Consider the following 22,595-nt stretch of genomic DNA (forward strand, 5'->3'; position numbering starts at 1 on the left):
TTTGCACATCTTGAGCTCAAAACTGCAGGAAGACACAGCCTCCTTCTGTTCACACTGTGAACAAGGACCAGCAGGATCTAGGGGCAATGTTACAACAAAAAGAAAAACCTTGAACTTGCTTCACCCTTTGCACAGTCATTTATATTTGGGCAAAGTGGATAACAGCTCCCTTAGCACCAGGGTAGTGGCATTTTATGCTCGCTCGGCATTCACTTTACCCAGGTATAAATAGCAAAAGGTTTCAGGCAGTAGAAAATCAGGACCAGTATCTTCAAAGGATTCTCAGCTGAAATAAAGCAGCTAGTCCTTCACACCACAGCTTGTGCAATCTTGCTCAGCTGCAGGAATCATTCCCTGAAGGGTGCCTGGGACTGCTGGTTTGGCAGCATTACGTGCTCTGGTCTTCAGAGAAAATTTGCATTCCTACCACCCTGTATCTAGTGATGGAATCAGACTGCAAGCTTTCACCTGTAAAGTAGGCATAATAGGGTTCAGTTTCTAAATGGGAGCATTTTATTAGTTCACACAGCATATTTACTACCAGTATTAAGTTCTTGCCTTAATATCCTTAGCTCACGAGGTAGTGACACATATCCTCATAGTTACCATAACATTGGACTCCGTTAATTGAGAGCATCTATTATAAAATTCAATAGTTCCAAACAAAAAGTGAAGCATGCCATTACTTTGGCTGACACATTATTGGAGAGGATTCTCAGTGTTCAAGAGAGCCACAGCAATAATGCCTAATTCACACAAGTACCATTAAGTTACACGCTAACGAAACCTGAAAAATTTATGCTAAAACCCCATTTCAGAGGATGACCGCCATACTCTTGTGTACCAAACTTCTCAGTTTTCCACTTAAATCCTGCCCAGTGAGTCAGGGCATGGCTAGGTTTCCATACTACAGCAGTATTCCATTACTTCTGCTTATAAATTTCACACGCTGTTAATGCTTTCCAAACTGGCAACAGAGCTCAGGGGTGCATGAGGACAGTTTGTTTTCCTGCTGAACTTTAAACAGAAATTCCACAGGACCTCTGGAGGGGGTGATGCCCTGTTTTTTGCCAATATGTTTGTTAGTAACAGCCCTGCTGACAGCCATCCGTTTGCACTCTCTCACCCACCTCTGATCCCAGGCTGTGGGGAAATACCTCTTTTGGCTCTCAGAGACTTCAGAGGGGAAAAAGGACAACACAGATAGACATGACTTCCATTTCAGGGATCTTGAGAGAGATCCATAGGAAGAGACATTCCATATAGCACCACCCTGGTCTGCAGAATATTTGGGATCAGTTCCAGGGTTGAACAAAGGTTCAAGGGATTGCTCACCTCAGTTTAACCCCTTCTTTCCTTCAGTTTATATATAGAATTAAACACAGATCCAACATTGTTTACATAACTCTGAAAAGCAAGGGAGGGGTTATGTCAAAATATGTTCAGTGTTTTCTTCTAACACCTTCTCCTGTGGACATGATATCCCATGAGAATCTCCAGTGTCTTCCTTATATACCTAGGTGCTATGGCTGCAGATAAATATTGGATCATAATTTTAAAAAAGGTGTCAATGTTTTTCTTAACTTTTCACTATTTCAAGCTAGTCTTATTAAATTCTGAAGGCAAATAATTCTCTGACCATCAAGGATGAGCCTGTACAGAGAAGATGAGAGAAAAGGAGCTTCTCAGTGCTTCAGGTCTCCTACAGCAACAAAAGTAACTGTGTGTACACAGGCACAGTTTTTGAGACCAAGTCAATGTGAAACCTGTCCAACCTGTGACTAGCAACCAAAATAAACATGGAGCTGCAATCAGTACCTGAAAATGGACCTTTTCTTGACAAGATAAACTGTCTTCTGAACTAACCAATGCCACAGTGAGACTACTGTTGGGGATGCACTAAAGGTAGCTTAGGTGTTCTGTATAGAACAGTGTCAGCATTTTCATAATGGCAATTTCTGTGTGCCCAAGTGTTAAAGACCCAGAAGAAAAATTAAACCTTGAACAGTATTGTCAATGGTGCACTTGAAATGTCAAGATGGTCAAGCAGAAATCACCAACTTAAATTTTAGGACAATGTAAATAAAAACCCCCAAACATTTCAAATATAAAAACCTCACCCACCATTTCTTCATCTATTTTTACAAGCACACTTTTCTGTTTATTTGGTTCATAAAGCGTGGTCCCTGGGTACTTAATGCAAAAACTGCATAAGAGAAGGGAAAGTGGCAAACTAAGTATGTGGAAAAAGCAAACACAGAACTTCCAAATGAACCAACACATAATCTGCCCCAAAAAACAAATGCTTCTGATTTCACCAAGAGCTGACTTCAGTTGTAACAAAAGGATGCAAAATCATTTCTGAGAATGAAAAACTATTCACTCAGACCCACTCCCTCAGATCATGCAAAACCACCCTTCCTGTGCTCTCCTACCTGGCTGCTGCCATCAAAGGTGCAAGTGAGTAATGGTTCCAGTCAAGGCAATTTGGTTCACTACTCCAGCGAATATGGCTGTTGACTCTCTCTTCCACCTATTTGGAAAATAAATATTAAATATTTTTAAGGACTGTGGTCAATTTAGCCTTGCTGTTTGCTTTTACAACTTTGTTAACATTATGGTGCTGGCTACATGAAAACATGTAAGAACTTCAAGAGATTCAGTCACAGTCCTTTTTGCTACCTTCAGGCAATGTGGCACGAGCAATCAGTAGCTCTCCTGTGGTTTACAACTTGCTGTGCGCTAGAATACGCATCAAGTAATATATGCCAAAGTGAAACCAACATACAAGACCAATAGGTGCATACAATGATGTATTGTCAAAAATAATGTATAAAACAAGCAGGGTAAACACACAAAGCATGAAGTGCCTTTGTAGCCTCTTTACCTTTACACCTTGCAGTTCCAAGTGTTCTGCCTAATTTCTGTCTAATTTTGAAAAGATCACGCCCAGATCAGAATTTTAGAGCACATATTTTTTAATTAAATGCAAATACTTTCCTGTTTTTAACTGGAGCAGTGCGATTGTTTTTCATTCTGCTTCTTTCCCATTTAGCACTGTGCTTTAAAAGTGAGATCACCCGTATAAATTCCCTTTTCCATATGATGCTAGTCTGTTTTAAAAAATAAGTTATTAGTGTACACTGTGAAAATCAGTCATAAACCTTACACGTCTCTTTACATGTGATGGCACTCTGGGAAAGACCACAAAAAAAGTACTTTCTGGATACAAAAGACCTGCTGTAGCCATGTATGCAGGAGTGTATGTCTGCATGTCCGAGGCACAGAGCACCAGGAGATATGTTCATTAATGTGTTAGACGCATTAGACAGCTACAAGCTGCCCTGTTTACACCTCCAGGGAATGGGTTATGGAATACACGGAGACTACCTTTGATCAGGGTATACAGACAACGCACCAGGAACTGGAGACTCATATCTAATTTGTACACAACAGAGCTGACTAAAATCCCTACCTTGGTAATACTGAGGCAACAAACCTTCGGTGATCTTCTGGGGACAACATACTCCAACCAGCCTGGCTGTTCTCATTTTGTGAAAACCAGTATGAACACAACAACCACAGCATGTGTTTTGCCCAGGGAACCTTCTTTCAGGCTTCCCTGTGCCCTTGAATGCCCACATATGAGAGGCCAGGTGATGTGACATAGATGGGCAAAGAGTGTGGGCATCCCAGATTGCATGTGCTCCTGGACAGGGCAGCACCCCAGGGGAGCACAGGGTCCCGCTGAGAAACACAGCTCATGTCATCCCTTCTCCTGCTCTTTTGCCATGGCCATGTCACTGAGCCCCGGCTGGCCTCTGTCTGGAGTGATCAGGTCACTGCAGCAGGAGAAGGTGTGCGCTCCTCAAGGGCTTACATAAGTCATCGCAGAGGAGCGTGCCAGAAGACTTGGACAGGAAAGTCTCAAACGTAGCAAAAGGAACTTGCAGATTTGTGCCTGTGGCCTGACTATACTGGCACTGAAGCCAACAACAAACTTCCCTCCACTTCCAGCAAGTGCCAGTGGTGCCCACACTGCCCCATACACAGGGCAAGGCCTGTCCTCCACCAGATGGGTGACACACCACAGCACGGATGTGAGCTGGTGGAAATAGGGTGCCAAAAGCTGAAGGATAAAGCAGACCTGGAACCAGTTAGCAATAAAAGGGATATGCTCGTGCTTTTTTTTCCCGTAATGTTTGCTATTAGCAACAAAAACAAATATCAATGATAATGAGCCACTGACTTGCAATGCCAATAGCGGTCTATACAGGCATCTGAATATATAAAATAATATGCTCTGGTTGCAGCCCCTGATACTTTATCAGCCTAATCTACAGCTTTCTAGGAAACTATCTGCGTGTGAAGCCAGGAACCACTTTTGAACCCATGAACAAACAGGACCGAATAAGGTTTTAATCTGTGGTGAAACCTTGGCACCGCTCTACTCAAGGGCAAAACTCTGTATTTACCAAAGCCAGTATTTCAATTAATACTTTTACAATTGACCTGAAAAAAGTTTCAGCGAAAAAACCAAAGCAAAGCAATAAAAAAGTCACGAGGCCTTATTCTCCCATCTTTCAGTAGGAGCTAGGGGTGCTCTGGATTGTAGCATCCTCTCCCTGGTGTGGCATGGATACCTTCCAGCCTTAAAGCAGATCACCCTGTGCTTCCACAGGTCTTACTGGTTTCAGTGATCCTGGCTTCACTTGCACACAGCTATTTTTAATTACTATGAATTGTGAACTGGTTTACCTAATCTGCAGTTTAAACACAAGGGTCTCTATTCTCATTTACACTAAATCCTCTGTAAGCAACCTGGCAGGAGAAAATTGGACTTTCATGAAAAAAAGAATAAAGCCATAAGTGAAAGATGTCATTTATGGAACAAAATCACACCACAGCTTTATAAAGAGTGTTTGAATTGAAATCCATGAGGAACACTATATTCTCTTTTCCCTTATTTCTCTTTTATCTCATAACTGATGGAAGCCAATGTCTTCTTCCCTTTTGCCATGGTAACCTCACTGTCTTCAACGGTGTTCCTCAAAGGTTACCCTAGCATCTGATCCAAGTGTGAAATTTCAATGAAGGCTGGATCAATTTCTGAGTCTTTAAGAAGCTTAATCATTACTTACAATTAGGCAAAATATTATCCAAAGCAAGATCTGGTTAATGACAGTAGGATTTTGTCCTGGCAGTACTAGTGCATCTCCTTACTAACCCACCATGTCACAGCAGCACTGGTTCTAGCAAACAGGACGTGGTCTGAGGGAGCAGCCAGTATATGGAGTCTCCAACAATCCCAGAAAATGCATCTGTCATCAAATCGGATTTTGCTGCCAAATTAAACTTCCCAGAGGCATTGTTCTGATAGTAACACCAGGAACTTTTAATTTGGTTTTATCACCACATTAGTAAAAATTTGAGCAACACTTCATTTTTTGCAGCAGAAGTGAATGTGCGTGCCTTCAACGCCTGCCCACAGAAGACAGACAGCAATGTAACCACCTCTGCTGAGCATTTTCAAATATTTCTAGTCTTGCTAGGTCTCCCAACAAACAAATGATAGGACAAGAGGAAATGACTTCAAGTTGCATCAGAGGAAGTTTAGATTGGTTGTTAGGAAAAATTTCTTTATGGAAAGGGTTGTCAAGCATTGGAACAGTCTGCTCAGGGAAGTGGTTGAGTCACCATCCCTGGAGGTATTTAAAAGTCCTGTAGATGTGGCACTTGGGGACATGGCTTACTCAACATGGCTTACAGATTTGGCAGTGCTGGGTTAACAGTTGGACTCCCAAACTAAATGAGTCTGTGATTCTATTTGGTCATATCTGGTCATAACTTTCTTATCTGCTGCAGTTGTTTGCCAGCCGTTGGGACTATGAATAAACAAGCTCATCAGAAAGGAAATGAGAGTATGAAAATCACAGCATGTCTTACTGCTTGGAAGAGATTTTTTCAATTTGCACTTTGTATCTCAGACACTTAGGGAATAGGCTTTTACACAGGACCTGGAAACACAGGCTGAAGTGCTCCTATAATGAATCTTACACCATCTGCTTTTGAAAGACTGCTACCAGCCTTGACGACCTCTGTAATAATTTTCTAGTTGTAAAACTACACTTTCAGTGGTGAAACAAAAATGTAACAGCAGACATCAGCATCATCTGACCATAAAGATTAATTCATTTCATGGATCAACAAGAAGGACTTTGTTTTATATTACTTCTTATATATCTGCTCCACTGGCACTGTAAGGTCAGTTGAGGATAAGGGGTGACAGGGAGAACTCTGTGCACTTCCCAAGGTAAAAAAAAAAGTCATATATCTCATGTGTATTTTAATCAGAAACTAAAATTTTAGGAAAGCAACTGGATAATATTTATTTTACTGCTAATTATTTGAAGATTCTGAAATAGTACAGTAAATAGGTGAAATTGTCTCAAGAGTACAAAGGGCAAATAAAGCTATGCCTGTGTTACTCCTTAACTGGCTTGCAGCAGTTACCATTCCAGCATAGACTGTAACTTACCATGGTTTGGGAATTTACTCAGTTTGACCAGGTGTGTAAGAAAACCAGGTACCAAGCCAGGTACCATTTAAATTGCAGCCAGATTCCAGGATTCTATAGAATAATTTGTACTAAAGAAGAGCCAGGCAACATAGGTGGAAACCTATGCACACTTCTGTATTGCATCACCAAACAATTTGAATTTATGGCTGTTAAAGCAGTGAGACTATATGCAAAGCTCTCACTCCAAACCATCTCCAAACCATCAGTCCAAATCTCCTTTTATAGATGTTTTCTTACTTAATGCATTGAACTGACCAGGAAAGCTTCTGTATGGAAATATGTAGAGACTGTGAAGCCAGTCTGTGTGGATTTTCTAATGCTCTTTTTGTTCCCTTTCTCCTTTTCAAACACAGAAAACCCAGAGAAGTCTGTGAATTATGGTCTGTAATGGAAGAAATAAGAAGTCTAAAATTTGCTTGATTGCAGCTATGATGCATTAAGCTCCAGGCATCAATCTCAATCTCAGTGCTTTTTCTCCAAACGGGCAATATTTTACAGATATCGCTCTCTAAACAAAACACAATTTATTATACACACAATTTGATAGCCACAGCAGCTAAGACTAGAAGCAAAAAAGTCTTCCTACGTGAGGAAGGTAAAAGCAATGTCATACTGTAAATTGACTTCATATGATCAATGGCAGAAGACAATCATCTGTGAAATGATGTTCATATCCTGATCAAATGCAATCATACCATATGCACTTGAATTTGAAAAAGTGGAAAAAAATTATTCCCATTACTTTACTGGTGTTCTTAATGTGTTCACACAAATCATCTTCTAATAGAGGAGTTAAACTACTTACAGCAACTCTCCCTTTGCCCTCTTAATTCCAGGTCATTCTAACAGCTCTCAATACTGCAGAAATAAGTTTTCCTACAACCAGTTTGATGAAATTAATGGATCAAATCTTGAACTACCTCCAAAGTTAAAAGCAAATTATTTTTTGAATCATATGTATCTATGCTGTAAACATTTTTGTCTTCATTACTAAAACAGCAAGACATTTTGAGCCTGCTTTATTTTTCAGTATTTATGCTTTTTTGTTTTCCACATTTTTCTCAATAGGAGTGTGATAGCCCATTTAAATTTGGTTTATTGACAGCTTTTCTTCATATTGGTATCCTGCATGCTAGCACCATGTTACAGATCTGGATGCAAAGAGCACGAACAAATCCTTGTAAAATTTCAATTTGTTCAAACTTATACATGCATGCATTTATGTGCATACATACATATGTGTATGTACACATAAATATATGTATATATACATATGTGCATATGTGTACATATTATATAAATAACAATAGACATATTTACTAACACGTTTGTTAGTGGAGCTGGTTTAATTGTGTTTCAGGCTCTGCAATCTGATCAAAATTTAACTAAAAAGAAAATCCCACATGAACTTTGTTTACTTTACACATAGGTGATTCACTTCATTAAAATCATGCATATGATTTCTTCCTGTGAGCCTCTCTATCCTCAGAGCCCACTCTGCACAGGAGTTTATTTTGCTGCCATCACTGGAACTATGATTTTGGGTTACTTTTTTTTACTTCAGCCAGGAGCTAAATTAGCAAGAACACATCCCCCTAAGTATAGGTCCATAATCTCCCTGCAAATAACAGTTTAGACACTGCCAGCTGAGACCAGTGCCCTCACTAACCAGGCTTGATGCTTTTAGACAATGGTCAAGCTGACAATTGACACAGTGTCCTCATGCACACATTGCTCAGCCCATTTGCCTGGCCTGCTGCTGCCAAGAGGGCTGTTTGTGCAGGCAGCTGGCAGCAAGATGGGAGTACATCTGGGGATCCTCCAAGAGTGGGCAGAGGAAGCGAAAACATGCGATCTCAGCCAAGCCTGAGATAGGATTCTCGGTAAAGCTCATGCTCTATGAGATCCAAACAGACCTCAGCAAAATTGTCATGATGAACCTCCCACACTGAGTGCCTTGGCTTTCCCTCCCTCTTTGAATGACTACCCAGCTATGACACCCATACAGTGGGGAAAATCAGTGCAGCCAGGCACAATGAAGAAACTGAGGCAGGGCCACTTGAGGCCACTCAGCAGGCAGGCTGCAATGTGGCAGGTGTCTCACCAGCCCATGGCAATCACTTGAGCTGTCGAAACTGTCCATCTCCATGTCAAGCCCATGGCAAAGTGATGGCAGTAGCTCTGGACCATCTCTTCAGTAGATGAAAGCTAAGGTGCCTCTGAGAAACTGGCAACTTATCAGCCGTGCAGGACGCCAGGAGGGAAGTGTAATGCCTGGGAGCAACAGAAATTTATCAGCAGGGAAAATAATCTAAGAACTTGGGGTCTGCTCACAGAATTTTGGTTGTTGTTACCTGCAAAATCAAGGTTCCCTATAAAATAAAACTAAGAGCTCGTCGAGTCTGGTGTTAAGTCAAAGTATAGACTTCACTCAAGGCACTCTGGATTTACACCAGGTAAGCTGAGATCAGTCTCAGACAGTATGCTCCTGGTTACAAAGACAACGTGTACAGCACAGGATGACAGAACTGTTGTTTCAGGTCGGCAGTCCCAATGAAACACCATTACTGGCAGCTGATCACTCATCTTGAAAATCTGAATGAGCCACCAGAACAACCCTGAGCACATTTTTTTAGCACTTCCATTGGCCGCCATGTGACTTCTTTACAAGGAGACGAGTGCTCTACCCCACTATCCCTTGCTATTGCCACATCTGTAGAGAGATTGTTTAAAGTGTCCTTTCAGTACCTCCGCACTGGTCCTGAAGGTCTTAAGACTGACAAGAGAAAGGCAGCACTAGAGTCTTCGGTTCTCCTCGGTGAGGCAAGATCCCTCTACATTAATGTCACTCTGCTCTTGGTGTGTGCTCAGTAAGTCAGTAATTTGTCATGAGCGTGGGCCCTATCCATACATGGCAGGCTGGAGGAGGAATGACCTCAAACTCCGCTTCTAATCCAGGGGGCGTTGCTAAAGCACAGTGTTTGAGTTTGATGCATGAAGTGCAGAGATATTTTCAGCTCCTGAATCACACTTTTGGCTCTGCAGCTAACTTGAACTTCTCCTTAGTTTTGTTTGCAATTTTTCCCCTTCTGCAATCACCACTGACTCTCAGAAAAATAAAACGAGCTGGTGTGTTAAAGAAACCCCTCCTCCCATGATCATAAGTGTGAAGATTTTTTTTTTAATCTTTATAATTTTATTTTTTCAATAACTTCTATTTTATTCTCTTGCACATATGGAGGAGTGAAGTTAAACAAATTACTAGTGGATTATGGTGCATCACCAATGTTTGGTTTCTTTATTTCACATTCTAAATATATGCTATTAAAAGCTGCCAGTGAATGTTTTCTAATGATTTTCATGTCCAACACCAGAATGAAACGGTCTGAAAAATGAGGCAATGCAACAGCAGTTAGCTTGGACACAGCTACAGGACAGCTATATTCCTATAGCTGAAGCAAAAATTTTGCTATACTTGCCCCATGAAACCATATTGACTTAACCACAATTCACAATCATAATTTGAAACTGGCAGTAATGAAAAAGCAAAACCTCATTTTACAATACAAAGGGCATAAATCTTAATTATAATTATCCTACCCATTACAATTCTGTCACCTCTCTGTCACTACTGCCTGAGCCTACTCTCACCAAATTTGGGAGGAAAGCTCCAGTAGCCAAATTATGCAACCTCAGTCACAGCTAAGCAAGTCATTTGAGCATATGCTTAATTCCGTTTCTAATTAGTAAAGTCAATTCAGCGAAGCAAAGCATTTTCAAGTCAAAAGTGAATAGGTAGTGTGCATCTTTCTTAATAGGGGTTTTTCACAGACTGAGGATGTTGCACGAAACTTCCCTCGACTTTCTTTACAGCTCATCAGACTGGAAGAAGGTAGAATTCAGATGTAAATGAAACTGTCACTCATGCATGTGAAGTACTAGTATTTTTAACTCATCCATAGATAGGTTAAGTAAAAGCAAATTTTAAAAAAAGCCAGGGGACATATCCTTGGAGTGGACACAGAGATATACATACTACCCATGGATTGCAGGGACCACAGAGGCAGATAGAGATAACACAAAAAATACAAGGTAAGATGAGGAAATTCTGTACGTCCAGTATTGCTGATAAGCCTTGCTGAGCCTTTTCACAGGAGCTTTTCTTATCTACTGGGAGAAGAGTATAAAATAATGGGCATTTCAACTCTTCCATTTACATTTCCCTCACGTGGGAACAAGGAAAGAGTGGGGATAATGAACACACTGCTTTGATAAGGAATGTGGCTCTTCCCTTGACGGATTGAAGTAACTGGGCAGCCTCTAGTGTCATCTGAAACCTTTTCTTTTTCTTTGCATTTCCTTTAGTCTTAGCAAGCAACGTTAACAGAAACAACTGCCAGGCAAGCATGGATCACCAGGAGCATTCCTTGACTGCAGGCAAGTGGGAAAGGAAAGCCTGTTGCATAGAGCAGGGCTGCAACCAGTCACAGGAAATTCACGCCCAGCAGCAGGCTGCATGGCTCACTGGCTTCTGCCCTTCTCCCCAGATGAAGGAGCCTTATCTACCTTCACATTTTGTCTCAGAGATCAGGAATCAATTACAAACAGCAGGGGGCTGCCCTAAATTATGCTCTGCTGTCCGAGGCCACTTTCTCCCACGCAGGTCCCCCCGGACAAGGCTGTGGGGAGTGTAGGGAAGGGAGTATTGAGGGTGGGTCTACCTGTTCTTCAGCTCCTCCAGCTGCTTTCAACCCACTGATTTGTTCTCTGTTTGAAACAGCAATCTGTCCCCGCCCCAAATGCACTGCCAGCTGTAGAGTATAAATGTTTGCAGAAATCAAACAACTCCAGCAAACTACACATTATGCAAACATCTCATCTCTTCTCAGATGACACAACATGGGGCACCAAGCACAAACAAAAATGGACCAAACAAAGCGCAGAGGCATTGTGGGGATAAAACTCACTTAGTGAAGAGCTTCTCTGCTCTCCTTACAGCCATTAGGACAGCGATAATGCTGAACTGGCTGGCCAGCCACAAAAATTGTATAGACTGAGACACAGAGGAGACAATTGAAAGTAAGAGGACAGACAGCAAAAATAAGTGAGACAACAGATGGAAAGCGGAAATGCAATGTCTAAACTGCAGATCTAATGCTGCTGGTAACAGTCACGTTCAAGAGTAGTTTGATTTGCTTTCCAGTTTTGGAGAGGACAAGAGTTTTCTTTTTTAAAAAATCCAGCTTGTTAGCTGAACTGCTGTTCTATACACAGATAGTTTGCGGGACAGGAAAATTATCTCTCTACATACCAGGAGTGCAAAAACACTTCTAAGAAAGGGCAAAATTCTGACACCCTCTGGTGCCCTAGTTATCCTAGTACTGTTGGGAGGAGAGAGGAAGGTCACATCATTAAAATCTATATCCACAAGAGCAAGAGCTGTGTTTTAGTTGCTGCTGGCCAGGGTCAGTCCCTGGCACTGTTCAGAGCTCTCCCATGGCAGCACAACTTCCTTAGCCTCTCACCCTTACTAGCATGATTTCTACAATTAGGCAGGAAAAGGGTAGTTATTGTTGTAGCAGCGTTCCTATAGATTATTTTGGCAGCTTTTCTAACAGAATTTTAGTATAGTTTTGATAACATGCAAGTATGGGAAAGAAGGATTTCCACATTGGCCAAAGAAACAGTTGTGGCAAGACTACCTATTTTTAACACAGTTTATTCCTAGCATTATTTCAGACACAGTATTTTCTCTCCCATCTGTTGACACAGTTATTTTGTTTCTCTAAAGACACAGTTGTCTGTCTCTTGGAGAAAAAAAAAAAAAACAAACAACACCAACACCATGAATAATTGCAGAGAAAAACAGGAGACCGAAACCCAATCAAACAATGATCTGGTCAAAAGGTAATGCTGGCAAAGCTTTATGACTGAAATATATAGCAGTTCTTCACATCTCTCTTAAAATTTCCATCAGGTTTTGCCTTCTCTGATATTTTAATTGTGACTGTGAATTTTTAAAATTCAAATCTGGTATATTCAACAACTAACTAAGGTGATTTATTGATCTAAGAAGTCTGACTGCAAACCTGCCATCAGGGCAATGTACCAATCTGTTTGTGAGGAATGCAGATACAGAGCAAGATGCAAACAGTTTCTTTAATAAAGGAAGGAAAATGTAATGAGAGCACCAAAGGAAAAAAAATAAACCCCAAAGACTGATAAAAATTCAACTGGTATAACAGGACAAACATTAAGCAAGCCTTCTGATAGCCGGGTTGCCGGACTGTTTTCTCTGATTTTGAATGATAATTCTTTTTCCTCGTTGGACGGCTGTAGTTCATGGTTATGATCTTCCAGGCAATCTGAAAACCTTATCTCCTCTCAAAGGCATTTCAGGCAGCTTGAGAGTTTGTAGGTGGAAGCAAATAAAACTGAAGCATTGCTAAGGTAGGACCTCTGCAGATAACAAAAGCAGCTCTGTTCTTGTAGGACAGCCTATTTGCAGGGAAAGTTGCAATATGAAAACCTGATATATTAAAGGTCAAGACTCCAATATAGAGCAGACTCATCTGTATTGTGTTTTAATTTCTTTTTATGCCGAGAGGTGTCTAGGGTCCTGCAGAGGTGACAGAAAGATAAATCATGCATGACAAACTGGAATCGAAGACAAGGCTGTATCCAGAATAGGACAGCTCTGCTAGTGCAGCTGTCCTAGCAAACTGTACTGACAGCATTCCCAGCACAGCCTTCCTTTGTACTAGCAAAATCATGTTATTTGCTGGCACAGCTTTTTCCTGAGGTTCCTCTTCCCGCATCCAACAAGCTAGAAGTGTTTTATCAGTAAAAGTTTGTCCTAAGTGTATCCACAGTGAGAGCTTTTGTGTGTGTCAGTCGTGGATCAAGTCAAGAATCATGCCTCTTTACACCTGTGGCCAAGACAGCTATGACAGGAAAAATCTGTAAAATAGGCATGTTCTTCCTTTGACTGGAGTGAGAAGTTCTTTGTAAAGACTTCAATACTGGCTGCTGCCCCTCTTGGGAATCCTACCTTCTCATGCAGTTCTGGAGAAATTAAGAGATAAAATGTCTCACCACACATGCCATGATCAGAAAGGTTATGGTTTCCACAAGCAAAAGAAGTCTCCAGCATGCCTGTGACTGATCCCAGCTCCTGCTCCATCGCTCTTTTGTAGAAGGCTCATCCACCTGGCCCTGCCCATGTCAGCCAGGCTCAGCCCAGGCTGAGCACCCTTGCCCAGAGCCACGGGAAGGGGGAAGCAGAAAGCAGTGGGTGTGGTGTTGCTGCCTGCTGCAGGCACAGCCTTCTCCCAGGATGGAGAAAGACCACCATGTCCAGCAACATGGGGGAATATTATGCCAAACCAAGTGCCTGGGACTATGTGGGCAGTTTAAGAAAACAAACAAATTCACCAAGATGATGAAAACCACAGCTGATTTAAGATGTATTTTTAAAATGATTTTAAAGCTTTAAAAAGCTTCCAGGAGGTGTGTGAAAAGATATTTTCTGGTGTGCTATATGGTATTACCTGCTGGTCACAATCACCCAAGTGATTTAAGTTTTTAAGACTGTTGTCTATGATTTTCATAAGAGAATGGACAGTGACTTGAACATGCCCTTGAGGAGATCTGGCAGCAAAGGATCTGGCAGCATATTCATACATGGTTTACAGCCTGTTAAAAGGGCTCACCTGCTTACCTGCCTTTGGTTTGGCAATGTCTACAGCTGTGGTCATTGGTCACCCAGTATTTTCTAATTTTTTTACAAGACATACAGTACCTATTTCTGGAAGGCTGGACCTAATCCAGGCTACTATGGTTTCCACAGACAGGAAGCTTGAAGGTTTGGGATTAAAACAGCAGGAGGTTGAGAAGAAAATTGAGGACCTGGAAATAACAACTGATAGTCCTGATGTAATCATCACTGGGAATACTGCAGCTCTGAAAAATGTATTCAACAGCCTGGAGAATAATCTCAGATAAAAGGCTAGGGTTTGGAGGCCAGTGGAAAGCTCCTGCAAGGACAGTTACAAGACAGATTCTGGTACACTTTTGCATGAGTTGCAATCACTTCTCTTCAACATAATGTACGGAAACCCACAATACAAAAGCCTGTAGCTATACAAGGTACCCCAGTGTGTCTCATTTAAAGGAAAACTATTGCTGGCTAAGAGCTAGGACAGCTCTTCTTCCTCCAGCTACAGAAGCTGAAGCTGCCTCTGTCCCACTTGCCCCACACTGGCTGAAGGGTCACATTTCCTACCTCATTCACTGTGAGCCCTCCACTGACCTTCAGCCAAAGCCAACCCAGATGGCTTTGCCTGAAGTAAGAAACAGAGCACTTCCACAGTTCTTTCAACAAGTAGTGTGGTGGGGCAGTAATTTCCAGCTAGTAAGCAATGACAATCCATGGGCAGAGGGTAATTTTTAACCTCTGCAGCCCCTTGCAAAGTCAACTCCTGTCCACTATCTGAGATCTGAGGCACAGATGAAGAGTTATAGAAAAAGCAAGATGGTAAGTTTAATTTGCTGTATCAGTACAGTACTAGCTGAAGAAATAAGCTTATCAGCAATGCCACTGAACTTAAAGCCCTAAGTAACAATTATCCATGATGTGGTACTTGGACAGAAGACTCATTACTTCAGAACAGATACGCAGGTTTTATCCTGAATTTTCAGAACTCATGAATGTTGTTGTAGACAAAGTACCACTCTGAATATCATTTTTGTGATAGCTAAAACAAGAAAGTCAGTATAAAATAAAGACTCCAAACAGTGTAGTAGACCAACCCCTCTCTCAACTACTTTTATTTACTATTCCCAGAAAACTCATTAAAAAGAAATATATTTTAAAGAAGAAAATTATTGACCTTTGAAACACAAATGACAATGCAGGTGAACAGAGCATCCACTAAATTTCTTGATGCCTGTATCCAAAAACCAGATGCCAGCTCAGACAGATACCATACCACAAAATGGCAGAAAGAAACTGGCTGACTTAAAGAGACTGGCAGGGATTAGGTAAACCTGGCTTTTAAAGGTGTTTCATATTACTGTAGGGTATCTTCAAGGCCTGGTTGCCCCAGGAACCAGACAAACAGAAAAACTGGTTTTTAAGTCGCCTTTGCTTTCTCTGCTGCGTTCAGCTGAGCTTCAGGACAGCTGCAAGAAAAAGATTAAGGACTACAAGGTGGCGATTTCACTGAGACTTGTCTCCTTAAACCCTCAAGGTTTGATTCTATGATAGGGCTTCCACTCAAAAATTAATAAAAACAGCAAAATGGTTAGAGGCTACACTGACTGTAAAAGCTCCAACCAAGCAAAAGCTGCCCTAGGAAAGGAGCCAAGAAAGGTGCACGGTATTTAAAAATGCTTTCAGAGAACAGACTTAACACATTAGGTCCCAATAATTTTTCTACAAGGAAAACACAATGCCACTACTAAGTAATATAAGAAATCAAGTTAAAGACTTCTCATGAAGAATAAAAGACATAACCAACCGTAATGATCTCTCAGAAACTCAGATATAATGAATGATTTAGAAAGGTGATTAGGTAGAAAAAAAAGGACAAAACAGATTCCCTACTGAATTCTACATCACTAAAGAATTATTCAGATTCCCACTTATGTGTTTCCAGAGATTAATACCACCAATTCTCATTCCGGAAGTTACAACGGATATATTCAAATTCAGCCAATTATATCCCAAACTGGTATGACATTGTTCTAGAACCTTTGTGACCACCAGAAACTACTTACATCATAAAAGAGCAAGTACTCAAAGAAAATAAGCTATTTTTTTTTTCTGTCAGGACTACTTCATGGGAGACAAGAAGATTTAGGAGACCCCAGGCAGAGACTCCAGGCAAACTCATTATAGCTGATCAACCTCACATGCCATTAGGACAAGTAAAGCACGTCTCACTGCTTCTCTAAGGAGTGCTTACTTATACACCAATCCTACAGTAGTTTCAAACATGATTTAAAGACAATAAGTAAATGGAGTCAGAATTAACTTTGCTGGGGCTACTCCATTTCTTTCATTATGATAAGTCAAAGAAATCCTTAACTTGAACTGCAGATGTAGGTTTATGGCACCTACGTTCCAATGTCTTTCATACCATTCCATTACAACTAGTCCCAGCAATGAGCAATGACATCCCCAGTGGGTTTGCAGATTGTCACAGAAACATGATTAGAAAACTTGATCCAAATATCATAAAAGTCAGTGGAACTTGGACTGAGCCCAAAGAGAAATGATTTTCCCTGCTTTGGGTGATTAGCTACACATTATGTCGCTTCTGTAGATATAAGTGACTCTTTGCCCATGCACTAATTTCAGTTACTTAACAATAGAGCCTACTCTTGAACAATATAGTGTAATGAAATAAAACATAACCGGGAATAGAGAAAACATGTCTTCTGCACCCTGGGATTAAGTAAATATTCCACTGACTACAGTCACTATTGAGTAAGACTATCAAACTATTACCTAAAGGTATGCACACACACACATGCATCAGCTTACTGATCTGTAGGTCCTCTAAACCCTTCCCTGGGAACCAGCACTGTGACACACATTTGTAGGAAGAGAGATGTAGTTCATGTGGTCAAGTGGACACAGGTTGTATCTCACCCTTTGTATAATATTATGCTCTAAAATTTTATACATTTCCGATTTTTAAAATATGGAGACATTTCTGTGGGGAAAAACAAAGTTTTATTCTAAGGAAGAAAACAAAATGTTCTAAGAATAGTCTAAGTATTTATAAGATATTATAATTTTAACACCAATTTCAAGGGATTGTCTCTATGAATAAAGATACCATTGAATTTATGTGATAATTACTTGTTTTTTACACCTGCTAGAACATGCAAAGCAGTATTGGTTATATATCTAGCTTACATGCTGTTCTTAGCACAGAGAGCTTTTTTGTCAATATGGCTGTAATAATTCACATACTAACTGGAAAAACAAGTCAATCTGACAAGAGCTGTACCTGAAGAGAACAAAAATCACAGGAACATTTGGGTTGGAAGCCACCTCTAAATGGGTCATCCTAGGTCATCTATAATAGTCACTTATCTAGTCTAGCCATGACCGACTCCACACTCTCCCATGGCAGTTTGCTCCACTGACCTAAATGTTCCATAGTAGTAACCCCTTTCCAATATCAAAAGGTCTAGCAAAGTGTTCCCTGCTGCCGCTTAACCACAGTATTATCCCCCCCTTTTCTCTTCAGTAACATATGGAAACACCATGCCCTGTTCATTCCGACCCTTTTGCATATGTATGTGCACCTAAAACTCTCACTTAGGCTCTCTCCAGACTCAGTGTACCTAGATTTCTTCTCTCAAATACTCCTTCATCTTGACTTTAGGCATATCCATCCATCTTCCTAAAAAGTCCTGTGAACTGAGGTTACCTTTTGGTCCTTTGATTTTGTAGGCTGAAGAGGATTTGAAATGTTTGCACCAAGTCTAGTTAGGAATTTAATTTATGAGGCTTGAAACTACAAATATGTCATTGCATGTCTACCTGCTTTAGAATGGCATTTGTTTTTTCAAATGTAATATTGCTCTCCTAAGAAAACCTCAAGAAAATCTCACTTACAAGATCAATATTCACATTAATGATATGCCTGGAATTTAATACTGTTGTTCTTCAGGATGTGCTCTGCAATTCCAGAGACCTTCTATCCAAACATGAACAAGGAGTGTTACTTCCCTGTATAAACATACGGTACCTCCATTAGGCATTGCTCAGAGTGAAGCCATATCAGCACCAAGGTTACTTGAGCATTTACACAGGGCATCTGGAGGCTGTTGAGGCCACTAAGTTCAAGTAGTAGGAACTTAAAAGCTACTTCTGATGTGCCTGGTTTGCAGTCATGGCCCATATACTTTGATTTTTAAGTGATACCCTTCACCTGATATATGTGACACCCCTGTGCTCCCAACACAGAGGAGGTCCAGGAGCACAGGAAAAGCTGGTGGCCTCCTCATGCTTACAGGCTGAGATGCCTGGAGTGACACTTGTACTGCGTGTACAAGGCATGTGCCATTAAACACCCACCTCTCCTAACTCTACCAAAGCCTAACACAGACCCCTCTGAGTGATGTCTGAGCAACCCATAAAAACAGACTGGGGCAACCAAGTTCTCCATCTGTGACAGAATGCCCATGCCAGTTTCAATACCTGGCAACTACTTCCACAGCTGTGGATTTAAAATACAGTATTCGTTTGGTGTACCATCATATCATAATGATATCTGGGACTTTAAATCAATTATTTGCCTGCAACATAAAACCAGTCCATTTTACCAATGAAAATACATGCCTAAAGAGAGTGGTAAAGATGGGGGTCTCACATGTGAAGAGGAGACTTATTTTCCTCTGTTTTGACAAGACCAAAAAGATTGGTAAAGCATATCTGAACAGCTCACTCCAGTGTTACCTGTAATAGCTGCAATATAATACTCATCCAACATGTTTTCAGAATCAGTGCGAGGATGATTTGCATTTCCTAGTTTTTCACTGTTTCAACACAGAGAGGACCCTGTACTGGGATTGCCTTTGCCTAATGTCAGCATGAGAAGCTGAAAACACAGATTACAACAGCATAGTGTGAGCAATTTCTATATTAAAGAGAGAACTGTAAAGTCTGATACAAACAGACAAGCGTTATGTTTTCCAATATGCAGCTCAGAAGACAGGCTTATTGACCATAAAATGATTTATGTAATCCAACTTGTATGAAGTCATGCAAGACTGTGGTTATGCCACTACCTTTTACATATATATATATATATATAAATTTTTCCTCAGATAACTGTCAAGTTACATTCATTATATAATGCTGCTGCATTGCTAACCTGAAGCATAATGACTGTGCTCATTACAGGGTTATTATGAGTTCTGGGATGAAGAGCTGTCAATAATTTCATTTTCTCCATATAAGGTAAAACATTGACGTTGTTGCAAAGGGAATCCCAGTTATATCTGTTTGAAACATTAATTACAGTAATAAACAGATTAAGAGAGGTAATCACAGGTCTCTCTCCAGCAAGGCACACAAGCCTGTATCTCATGGGGTGTGGAGGACAGGGAAAAGGGATGCTGCAATCTCAGCTGCTGGATCAGGCCTTAGTGTACAGTCCTCTTCATCCTTGTACTGAAGAAGATGGTACACAATACTGCACTGCTGATGGCCAAATAGATTCAATGTTTTCTGCATAAAACATATAATACCTATACACAGTAAATTTTCTTGATTGTTCAGCCTAGCTTTTCCTTTTTTTTTTTTTTTTCCATTTTTTATATCAATTCAGTGCAACCTTTTAAAGACTGTGAAAACAAATGGCCTTCAGCAGGGATTTATCGCACCATCTCAATTTCTTCCAGAAAAAGAGCTATTCAACTGGTTCTCCAGTTTTCAGGTAAGTCAGGTCCAACTTTCAGATGCTGCCCTTAGGCTGTGATTATGTTTTGCCAATGGCTTCCTATTTAATACACTGCAAGATAAACCGATACCTGTGCTGTTAGGTTCCAAATATGTTACACTGATAATGACAGTGCAAATAGGTAAGTAGCTAACTTCTTCCTATCCATTTATACAGAAGGTTCTTCCTTTTTGGGCATCTTTTCTTTTAAAGACCTTTAATCTAAAGGTCTTTTAAAGGCCTCACCTCTAGGGAACCAGTAAAGTGGCTTTTGCTGATACAAGTTCTTGTAGGAAAAAAGCATCGGTGTTCCTTTCCCAGGATTCCACTTTATTCCTTACTGTCAATATCCAGTTGAGTTGCACAGTATACAGCAGATTCTGTTCAAAACCTTTACTGGTGTTTGTCCTGGTTTGTTACTGATGTTTGCCTGCATTTCTATTCCCAAACACCAGCCAGGCCTTGTTCACTGCAGACTGATGGATCAGTAGGAGACCATGAACCATTGCAATGCTCCCAGCAGCTGCCTCTTTGCCTGGTTTGTCTCTCTGTCCCCTAAAGCCTGTGGGCTACATCGGTGAAGCCCAGGGCCCAGCCTAATGGATCAGACGCCCCTGCTTTCTAAAAGAGAGGTTTTGATGACTAATGCTCAGGTATAAAGGTCGCCAAGGCTGAAATTAAAATCCCAGAAACAACATGAAATGCAGGCAAGTCTATTTCTGTGTGTGTGTTATCAGAGCTTTTCATTTTTTAACAAACTAGGAAAAGAAAAGAAATTCTAACTTTAGGGCTTCTGCTCCATCCAGTTCATCTGCCTGCTCCAGGCAGTTCATCTGCTACAGCAAAATACAAACCAGATATGATGAGATAGCCCTGTTTCACAAACTCACTAATATAATGCACTTCCACTTCTAAGGCTGCAGCCCACGGCCTGCCACCTTGCAGAGCATCCTGACCCCAGTCCCGCGGGGTGAGCCAGCGTTTCGTAACCTCCACTGTCAGAGAAGTAACACGGATTTACAGCTGGAGGTGGGAGAATGCTTGAAATGAAAGAGAAAACCTTCTCATACCCACACTGTCCCTATACATCCCCAGTGCCACCCACAGCCTCCCCTTTTGGGCTCAGCCCCTACCTCCACTGGCCCCCAATCCCTTTTTCTGGGACCAGCACGGGCTTCACTCCCCACCTGAGATGCTGAGGAGTGACAACCAAGAGCCTGCTGCTGCACAATCCACCCCAAATCATAACTCTAAATGTATCTTCCAATTCTGCTCATGTATTTATAGGACCCTGCATGGGAACAAATTATACTTTCAAAAATATTACAGGAAAATGCTGAAAGTGATTGTCATAAAAAAACTCCATCATAATTTCATTAAAAATTAACAAAAAAAAGCATTAGTGTTGTCCTGCCAACTGGGGGTTGGGAGTGTCTCACGTTATTAAATTGAGAAGGGCAGCAATGGAAAGCCTTTTTAGATTGGTGTTTCCATTCCTTCCTCTTTTGCTTGGTTCAGAAGTCCTGCATAATTAATACTGTAGTACTTAATAAATGCTTATGAACCTACTACCTCTCTGCTCTTTCCATTTAATTAGGTGATTGACTTCAGGCATACTATAAATTATAATGACAATTTAATTACTTTTTTAATGTGCACACTTAAAAGATTTATAAACAGGAATAGAGTACCACAGTGCACTGAAAATTAGAAATACCACGAACTGGAGAACAGCACAAAGTAATGCCATCCAAAGTATCTCCTCAGTGTCTGAGCACCTGCAGTGACTGGAAGATAGGGTATTTAAAGCGTCTGGTACAACCCCAGAGAATTTTGTGTTTCTATCCGAATGCTCATGTACTTTTAACTTCTTGTTCTAGCATTTGCGTACCTCACTTGGCTTCATGGCAGGAATATACAAAGGTTCCATGGACAAGTCAGGCTATGGACTTCAGCATCTCTTAGGTGAAGTGTTCACAAAAAGTGGAAGACCCTTCCTCGTCTTTGAAACAGGTCATAAAACTTCTGCATCATTTCATCATAACACAGCCACTGTTAAAATTTGCAGGGGGACAAAATCTCCTACGATATTGCAGTTGGCACAGGCAAACCGCCAAGACCATGGATTTCATCATCTCGTGAGCAGACCCTTCCTAGTCAGGAGACAGAAATGTCTGAGAATATTTTGCACCATCAGCACCACATGCTATAACAATCCAAGTTAACTCTTCTGATATTGTTGTTATGCCATCTAGGACTCATTCCCCTGTTATTTACAGGAATTCAAAAGCTAAGAGAATTGCATATATAACAAATTGAACAAAAATCAGATCCTGGTTTTCACTTCAAACCAGTGGTCAAAAAAGTGCATTTGCTAAAATAAAAATTATCTTTTTAAATTTAAATAGTTTAAGATAGTAAAAGAAAAGTTAACCTACCTAATTAACCTGCCTAAATGACCAGACATTTCCAAATCCTGTAACTGAAAACAGAGAAATCATTTCTATTTTCTACAAGTTACCTGTCATCAACAGATAGAGATGACAGCATAC

General features: G+C 40.8%; 1 protein-coding gene across 7 annotated transcripts in view; it reads right to left on the minus strand.

Moving 5' to 3' along the window:
* Positions 1 to 22,595, minus strand: part of HIVEP2 (human immunodeficiency virus type I enhancer binding protein 2) — a 138,430-nt gene that overhangs the window by 49,830 nt on the left and 66,005 nt on the right. For 6 of the 7 annotated variants that reach the window (XM_027904355.1, XM_027904377.1, XM_027904361.1 and 3 more), the window contains one exon: positions 2,436 to 2,533. The exons of the other annotated variant lie outside the window; for it this stretch is intronic. The gene's annotated coding sequence lies outside the window, so the exon portion shown is untranslated. The remainder of the gene's footprint in view (positions 1 to 2,435; positions 2,534 to 22,595) is intronic. 7 annotated transcript variants of the gene reach the window in all.

This window comes from Empidonax traillii, unplaced genomic scaffold (genome assembly GCF_003031625.1).
Source record: "Empidonax traillii isolate 1590-97213 ecotype Southwest subspecies unplaced genomic scaffold, ASM303162v1 scaffold24:size2376012, whole genome shotgun sequence".
Lineage (NCBI taxonomy): Eukaryota > Metazoa > Chordata > Aves > Passeriformes > Tyrannidae > Empidonax > Empidonax traillii.